Source organism: Narcine bancroftii, chromosome 8 (genome assembly GCF_036971445.1).
Source record: "Narcine bancroftii isolate sNarBan1 chromosome 8, sNarBan1.hap1, whole genome shotgun sequence".
Classification (NCBI taxonomy): Eukaryota; Metazoa; Chordata; class Chondrichthyes; order Torpediniformes; family Narcinidae; genus Narcine; species Narcine bancroftii.
In genome coordinates, this window is record NC_091476.1 from 24,198,324 (window position 1) to 24,207,708 (window position 9,385).

General features: G+C 47.7%; 1 non-coding gene across 1 annotated transcript; it reads right to left on the reverse strand.

Annotated features, from left to right (window-relative positions):
* Positions 1 to 2,790: 2,790 nt before the first annotated feature.
* Positions 2,791 to 2,863, reverse strand: trnav-uac (transfer RNA valine (anticodon UAC)). Its single transcript has one exon. It is a non-coding gene; the product is annotated as a tRNA-Val (tRNA).
* Between the last annotated feature and the right edge of the window lie 6,522 nt (positions 2,864 to 9,385).

A 9,385-nucleotide genomic window follows, 5' to 3' on the forward strand; every position in this document is an offset into this window, starting at 1 on the left:
TGCAAGGATCGACAATGAGATAGACAACAGACTCGCCAAGGCAAATAGCGCCTTTGGAAGACTACACAAAAGAGTCTGGAAAAACAACCAACTGAAAAACCTCACAAAGATAAGCGTATACAGAGCCGTTGTCATACCCACACTCCTGTTCGGCTCCGAATCATGGGTCCTCTACCGGCACCACCTACGGCTCCTAGAACGCTTCCACCAGCGTTGTCTCCGCTCCATCCTCAACATCCATTGGAGCGCTCACACCCCTAACGTCGAGGTACTCGAGATGGCAGAGGTCGACAGCATCGAGTCCACGCTGCTGAAGATCCAGCTGCGCTGGATGGGTCACGTCTCCAGAATGGAGGACCATCGCCTTCCCAAGATCGTATTATATGGCGAGCTCTCCACTGGCCACCGTGACAGAGGTGCACCAAAGAAAAGGTACAAGGACTGCCTAAAGAAATCTCTTGGTGCCTGCCACATTGACCACCGCCAGTGGGCTGATAACGCCTCAAACCGTGCATCTTGGCGCCTCACAGTTTGGCGGGCAGCAGCCTCCTTTGAAGAAGACCGCAGAGCCCACCTCACTGACAAAAGGCAAAGGAGGAAAAACCCAACACCCAACCCCAACCAACCAATTTTCCCTTGCAACCGCTGCAATCGTGTCTGCCTGTCCCGCATCGGACTGGTCAGCCACAAACGAGCCTGCAGCTGACGTGGACTTTTTACCCCCTCCATAAATCTTCGTCCGCGAAGCCAAGCCAAAGAAAAAAAGACATGGATCTGCACCAATCATGTTAGTTGCACAGCCACCACTTCCAGGGAGCAGAATGCCATTCCCAATGACTAAAGCAATAACTTCTCATTCTAATAAATTCATGCAGTTGCAAAATTTAACTGCCACCTTAAATAAAAACACCTCGAGGGACGGGAAGGTGCCAGCATTCTGCACTGATTCAGGTGCTACTCAAACTTCTTCGGATTCGTTCCTGCGTTCCAGAGAGAGGGCATTTGGGCAGTGTCAGCTTTCCTTGTTAATTCTTGGTGCAAAACTTTCAGGGCAGTAAATAAACTAGTAAAAAGATTGCGAGGATGAAACCATCAGTGAGGGGCCAGGCTGCACTACACGGTGCCAACAGCGGGAGGCGGTGGAGCGCCGGCTGACAGGCAGGGGGCAGAGACGGACCTGTACCCCCCACAGCCACACACACGGGGTGGGACGCCTCCACCACCCCAGACGCACACGGGGTTAGGGGGAGGGGGCTGTGTACCCCCTCCCGGAGAGGGTCGCTGGACCTCCGTGGAAACCCACCCACTTCCCCCCCCCCCCCTCCATATTGAGGAAGGAGTTGATTTGGCTCGGCACTGGGCTGGAGGCCACTCCCCTGAGGGGTATCAGTGAGGTTGCGGAGCCGCTCCCTCGACAGGGAGGGGCCGCCTCGTATCACAACACCCCCCCCACCCGTCACTGAGGGCGGGCGGCCCGGCCCTGCCCTGCATCTCCTTCCCGACACGGACGGCCCCGGGCGAGGGAGGAGGGAGGGGGTCAAGGGAAGAAGCCCCGCCCTGTAAATATTTGGGGTCAAGCTGGTGGGTCGCCAGGACCTGAGGGGAAAGGGGAGAGGAGCATGGGAGGAGGGGGGAGGGGAAAATAGAGGGGGCAGGGGAAAATAGAGGGGCAGGGGAAAATAGAGGGGCAGGGGAAAATAGAGGGGACAGGGGAAAATAGAGGGGCAGGGGAAAATAGAGGGGCAGGGGAAAATAGAGGGGCAGGGGAAAATAGAGGGGACAGGGGAAAATAGAGGGGGCAGGGGAAAATAGAGGGGCAGGGGAAAATAGAGGGGACAGGGGAAAATAGAGGGGCAGGGGAAAATAGAGGGGCAGGGGAAAATAGAGGGGCAGGGGAAAATAGAGGGGACAGGGGAAAATAGAGGGGCAGGGGAAAATAGAGGGGACAGGGGAAAATAGAGGGGCAGGGGAAAATAGAGGGGCAGGGGAAAATAGAGGGGGCAGGGGAAAATAGAGGGGGCAGGGGAAAATAGAGGGGCAGGGGAAAATAGAGGGGACAGGGGAAAATAGAGGGGCAGGGGAAAATAGAGGGGCAGGGGAAAATAGAGGGGCAGGGGAAAATAGAGGGGACAGGGGAAAATAGAGGGGCAGGGGAAAATAGAGGGGACAGGGGAAAATAGAGGGGCAGGGGAAAATAGAGGGGCAGGGGAAAATAGAGGGGGCAGGGGAAAATAGAGGGGGCAGGGGAAAATAGAGGGGACAGGGGAAAATAGAGGGGCAGGGGAAAATAGAGGGGCAGGGGAAAATAGAGGGGCAGGGGAAAATAGAGGGGCAGGGGAAAATAGAGGGGGCAGGGGAAAATAGAGGGGGCAGGGGAAAATAGAGGGGGCAGGGGATGGGAGGGGAGAGGAGCGTGGAAGGGGGTGGAGGGGGCAGGGGAAAGGGGGAGAAGAGGGGGTGGGGAGCATGGAAGGGGAGGAGGTGGAGGAGGAGGGGCAGGGGAACAGGCGATGATCTCAGCGATCTTGGTGCGCGGAGCAAAATGCGGAGTTGACCCGCACCGAGTGATGAGTTGCGAGCCTGGGAAATGTGATCAGATCCGAGGGCAACATTTCAGACCCGAAATTCAGAATCTCCCATTCCTGTATTGTGTGTCTGTGTGTGTCGGGGGTGGCATAAAAATGGGTGTTGCTTGGCCCAGGAAAAGAATCCGGCAAAGTTTAAAATACTTCGACGGGCTTCACCTTATTCTGACCGTATTGTTCCATTTTCATGGCGCAAAAGAGCGTCTGGTTCCACTGGGGCTCGAACCCAGGACCTTCTGCGTGTAAAGCAGACGTGATAACCACTACACTATGGAACCGTGGCCGAAGGCTCTATCGGTGCCATCTCTTCAGCCCAGCGCAAGCGCAATTCGGCCAGCCCGCGGGGCTCGTCAGCTTCATCCGAGCCCCCAGTCCAGTCATTGCACTGCGCTGCTCTCCCCTCCGTCGGAGAGACTGGGTGCGGGACGGTGGGCTTCAAGCTGAGGACAGCCCTGCCTGCTCACAATCTGGGGTTGGGGGCAGCAGCAGGATAATCATCCCCCTTGTGTTCTCTGGTGTCCTCTCTCAGAGGTTCTGTGTCACTCTAGACCACACATGTCAAACTCTGGCCCGCGATATAATTATGTTTGGCCCGCAAGATCATTTCAAAAATGTATTAGAGGTGGCCCGCTGGCCGCCGCGCCAGTATAGCGCATGCACAGCTAATACTATAAATCCCAGAATGCATTGGCATCAGCCCGCTAATCGCCCCCACCTCCTCTGTTTACGTTGCAGGGTCTCACCGTGGACTCTGGTTTTGGGGCCTGGCCGGTGTCAGGGGAAGCCAAGACCGCTTCCCAGCGCCCGGAACCGGAGGCCTTGGGCCTGACCTCGCCAGGACCGTTGCCCACTCCCCCTCCCTGCCGCAGGCCGACCCGCGACTCACGGTGAAGGGGCCGCTGATCCGCCGAGATGCCGCCCTGCAGCGAGAGCCGATGCCCCCGCACTGTCGTTGTCCAACCCGATCGCCCGCAAACCCCGCCCTCCCGCACACAGGCCTGAGTAAGGATTATGAACTTTAATCTCAGGATAAAACGATCTTCCAATAGTTTCATGTCACAGTGATAAATATATTCCTGGTTAAAAATGGTCCTGCACCTGGATACAAGCTCATTAGACATAAAACTTGAAAAGTGTGTAAATCAAAGTATATCTGTACCAATGGAAAAAGGGCATGGCAAATAACCCTGCTAGAGTTCATGCCCACAATCAGTCACCCATTTGATTGTTTCAGGAATCATGTTATTCTCCCACATTCTCAATAGCCCTCAGATTTTACTATTCGACAGCACACTAGCAACATTTGACAAATCCTCTATAGAGAAATATTATTTATTGAATATTTTATTTCTCATTTGTTAATGCTTCTGGAAAGAGTTTATCCAAAACTATTATTAAACATTTATTTTAATAAGAAAAAGTTTAACATTACATATGTTGAAAGAAGAGAAAACATGCAGATGTTGTTGAAAATTTTCAATAAATATTTAGTTCGGCCCTCGACTTAGTCCAAGTTTTTAATTTTGGCCCTCCGTGAATTTGAGTTTGACACCCCTGCTCTAAGCTAACACTCATTCTGTGGGTGTTTCTCGCTCTTCATGGGATCCGTGCCTTATTTCCTCTCCAGTGCTCGTGCATTTTGGGAGGTCTGCATGGTGGGTGACCTTAAGGTTAGGGTTAGATGCCAGATATGGGATAGTGTTAGGTGTTGGGTTCAGGTTAAGGGTTAGGCGTGCGGTTCAGGGTTAGGGTTAGGTGTGGGGTTTCAGGGTAGGGTTCGGGTAGGGCTTAGTGGCCCACAGCAACTTCTGTTGCAGGCAGTGGACCGCTGGAGCAGAGCAGGACAGAGTGAGCCACCGGAGAGACCAGGCAGTGGACCACCGGGGCAGAGCGGGACTGTGGGCCGCGGGAGAGACCAGGCAGTGTACCACCAGGGCAGAGCGGGACTGCGGGCCGCGGGAGAGACCAGCCAGCGGCCACCAGGGCAGAGTGGGACTGCGGGCCGCGGGAGAGACCAGCCAGCGGCCACGAGGGCAGAGCGGGACTGCAGGCCACTCACTGCAAGCAATTGAGAAAGAGAGGCCCAGAACAAAGAAATTTAAATTACCCAGTTGTTGTACAGGCACACATTAGAGTCCTTAGTATTTTTGTTGAAAAATGGTCGCGCAAGCCCATTGATCTGTTTTGATTATTAGTAAATTGGTGAAATGTTGTTGTGAAAATACAATGAATACACAGAGAACAGGAACAGGCATTGTAATAGAAAATGCTAGTCTAGCAGCTTAAAGACACAAAAAAGGATATCGGTGTTTTAAAATATTCTTTACATCTTTTAAAAAATAACTGAATGTTGTGAGTGGTTCTATATTCATGAATTGGTCATTCAGTCTGTCCTAACCAATGTGAATCTGAGAAAATATCTCTTGGTCATTTCTACGTGGAGGGTAATAGCTGGGAGTAAGCACAGAGACCAGGGCAGAGTGGGACTGCGGGCCGCGGGAGAGACCAGGCAGTGGACCACCAGGACAGAGGACAGCAGACCGTGGGAGAGACCAGGCAGTGGTCTCAACAGAAACAAATACAGTTTATTGCAAAATACAAATTTTTTTAATGGTAAGTGAACATCTTTTCAAATGTACCTTCAGCAGAAAGTGTGTTTACTCCAAGATCTGACATCAAGTTCTGAAGGTTCTGTCTTGCTATCACTTAAAGTAAAAACTGCTGGGGTTTAATGCTGGAGAAACTCAGCAGGTCACACAGCATCCATAGAATGTAAATGGCAGTCAAAGTTTTGGGCTTGAGTCCAATCTAAGAAAATTATACAGCACAGTAGAGTCCCTTCTGATCCATGAAACCTGTGCTACCCCAATTACATCCAATTAACCTACCAAACCCCTTCGTTTTTGGGAGAGAGGTAGGAAACCAGTTCAAAGAATTCTATTAAGTTTGTCAAGCAAGATTTGCCCAAAAGGAAACCTTGCTGGATTTGGCCTATCTTTGAATGTGCTTCCAAGTACTTCATAGCCTCATCCTTGCCAATCGACTCCAACATCTTCCCAACCACTAATGTCAGGCTAACTTGTCTATAATTTCCTCCCTTTTTGAATAATGGGGTGACATTTGCAATTTTCCATTCCTCTGGGCCATATCATAAGGTGGCGTGGTTAGCCTTGTAAGGATCATTGTATCTAATTTACAAAAATAACAAATTCAGTAACTCGGCAAATTGATCAAATCTGCAAACACGGGAAGAGTAAAATCGGAGGAGAATTCCAAAGTAAGGAAGTAAGAATTTTTCCCATTTTCCCCCTGAGGGATATTCAGTGGGGTGGGAGAGCATGTGGTTGATTTTATGCTTCTCACCAACACCTCAGCAGCAATGTGGGAAAATTCTAACTTCATATGATCTTGGGAACTTTGCTTATAATGTTATCAGATTTAAATTTAGTTCTGCTTGAATATCTTATGTTCAGTAACACCAATCACATTCATAATTTGTCATATTTTTCTGAAGCTTTGCATAATTCTCATTTCTATTTACTTAATAGCATTAGAATACTACTTATCACAAAACTAACTTGGCATTTCATCTCTCTTGCTCATGTATTTCTTCAGTATCCCCAAAATATCGACCAAGGAAACACTTGGATGAGACAGGACTTGCTATTAATTGAAAAACGACTTTACTTCAGAGTTGTTCACAATAGCTCACAAATCCAATCTGTGCACCATACCAAGACAAAGTACCCATCAGTTTCCATATAGATGAGCCAAGAAATTGATGTAAAAACCATCCTATGGGGTTAGTTGTCCCTCTACCTTTGAAAACTTCAATCACACCCAAGACAGGGGAGGATAAATCAATTCAGTGCCTATAGGGATTGGTAGATGCCGGATAATTGAATTTGCCAGTTGCTTGAGATTGCGTGCTGCATGGCTGGTGAACTAATCACTAGGGAGCACCAATTTTAAATGTTTGTATTTTTTAACTATTTATTTTCTGCAATTTTTTTGCCAGGTGCTTGAGGATGCTGATTGGTTAAATTCTGGATAATGGGGGTTTTACTGTATTAGAGTATTTTCTCCATGCCTTGCAAAGTACTTGAAGCAATATCTACTATGCAAAACTGGTGCTGGGACTGAAGTTATTGGGTGGGGGAATTGTCAACTGTCAGGTCCTGTCAGATGAGAAGGTGGAATGCATTTATCAGATGATCAAAACCTAGGAAGAAGGGCTTGGTGGCCAGAGGTCAGCATCTTGTTCGGGGAGAGGGGGCGAAGAGGAGATGAGTGTCTTCTTCAGGAATTTTGGGAGAGGTTATTTTAGCTTGAGGTCAGGGACAAAAACAATCAGGAGCTTGGTGCCAGAGTGATCCATCAAATTCAGTGTCAAGAATCCACTTGGTTCTCCTGGATTTTGTTGGAACAGAAGCCTCTGTTGTGTTACTTCTCTCTGATTACACTGGACAAAAATGTTTTTCAAAAGGTTTGTTTCCTGAAAAAAAATGGGTGATTACGGGAGGATCAACTTCAAGCTGGACACAAAAATAAGTTCAGATTCGCTGAATCGTGTAGGAAGTTGGATAAACATTAACTTTTATTGAATTTAGCATGATTAGTCACATAATGATTCTGACATATTGCTGACTGAAAAATGTTTTGCCGCTAATTTTCTTTCGTACTCCACATCTGATGCCTCTCGTGTCAGTGTCCAACAATAGTTGGCCAGCAGTGATGGATCCCAGTTGCCCTGATACTGCTTTTCAATGGTCGCAATGTCCTGATTAAACCTTTGATCATATTCGTCACTGACTGCACCGAGATCACCAGGGAAGAAATCTAAGTGCGAATGAAGAAAATGAATTTTCAATGACATGTTGCACATCATGGTTTTGTATGCTTGAAGTAGACTTAAAATATGTAAGGAAATTATAAACATAGGTTATATCTAAAAAAAATGTATGTGACAAGAAATATTTAAGGTGATTTCTGTGATCAGCAGCCCAAAATCCATAAAATACACCCAAAAGTGTTCAGGAGGTAAAATCTTCGTTATCCAGTGTTAAAGACTTGTAGAATCTGGGTTTTGCTGGGCAGAGTTATCGCTGTCACTCAGTCACTCAATTGGACACGGAGCATGTGTTTATTGTTGAAGTCATTCTTGAACTGATCTGTAACCCCAGTACAAAGAATGATACAACACATAACAATCTGAAGTGACGGCAATGCATCAACCTTAAGATAGCACTTCCCTGAGCAGTATGTAATGCGCACCACAAAACAGAGATCAAATCAGGTCCCATGGATATCAAGAGTCCTGCATTGCACATTTCTATCAATGCATAATCTTGAGCTTGTGAAATGAATGTTTGTGCATCAAATTGCCATTTGACACAGACATAGACTTTTTTTTAGATCCAAGAATTATTCAGTTAAACACAATTAAGTAATTGCATTTATATATTAAGAGCTCAAGATGTCTCAAAACTCTTTGCAACAGCCACTGGTAGCCTCAATCTTGCAGACTCCAAAGGTTGTCATAGCCGAAGGATGGTAGTGGGGATGAACTTCCACTGCCACATAAATGCTCTTCACGGTGTGTGTCTCAAACAGCTTCTGACAACCAAGTCCAGCTCCTGGCCTTCACATGTGGCATAGTTCTTATGCCCGGCGGAGCTGTTCTGACAGGAGAAAGGGCAAAGGTGGGTCACTGGCGCCTTGAAACCAGTTGCTCCTGGCAGATGGGGCTCATTAACCATCAATGGTGACTCATCTGGGAGAGTGAAAACTTTGATTTCAAACCTCTGCTGCTTGTGGCTTTACCCACTCATGGGAAAGGCTTTCGGAGTAAACACCGAGGAAAAATCCAAAGTCGGAGTCCCGAAGGCAGCTGACTGCTGTACCAGGCACTGGCGCGGCAACTCCTGTGATGCTGCTGGCACCAAACTGCATTGACTTTCGTCGTTCCTTTGGACCTGTCATTTGCATGGAGAGGGGCGTCCCACTGCATGGGCAACAGATGGATCTCCATATCTACTCTGCCCTGGCTTGCGCCCTGGAGAGGCCACTCCAGCTTCGCTTCATGCAGCAACTGTGGCAGAGCCTGCTGTTCTAGGATTGACATCAATAGCCACAGGCACTGCTGCTTAACAAATCAGTGACTACCAGAGGTGCAGTACACATGGTTGACCACGACCGATGGAGGCCACAAGAAGAATCTTCCAGAAGCTAAAGTGTGATGAGGACTAGTGAATATACAGTGTGGTGAAAGGATATCTTAGAATTGTCGATTTACACTCTTGAATCTTGCTATTCATGACAGTTAACTCACATAAACATGCATTGATTTAATAACAGGAGACAATGTCATAACTAGAGCATATTTGCTTGGAATACAGAATGTCAACGCTCATGCATGCACATAGGCACAAAGTGAAGACTTGCTACATTTGCCTAAAGTTCTGCTGGTATCAGTGGAGGAAATAATTTTTCCAGTGCAATCAATTGGCTTAGTCATATTCATTGATATTTTTCCTATTATAATTTTATGGATAATAAGATTTCTACCATGCTAGTGATAGAGGGAAATACCTTGTAATTCTTTTTTCTTATTTGCATCTAGTGGCTATTATTGAAAAAGTACCACTCATTATACACCCATAACTGTGGGGCCAGGCACAATTCCAATGCTATTTACAAGTTTGCCGATGACACCATAATTGTTGGCAAAATCACAAACAACAATGAGGAAGTGTCCAGGAGGGAGATAGATCAGCTCTTTGAGTGGTGTCACAACAACC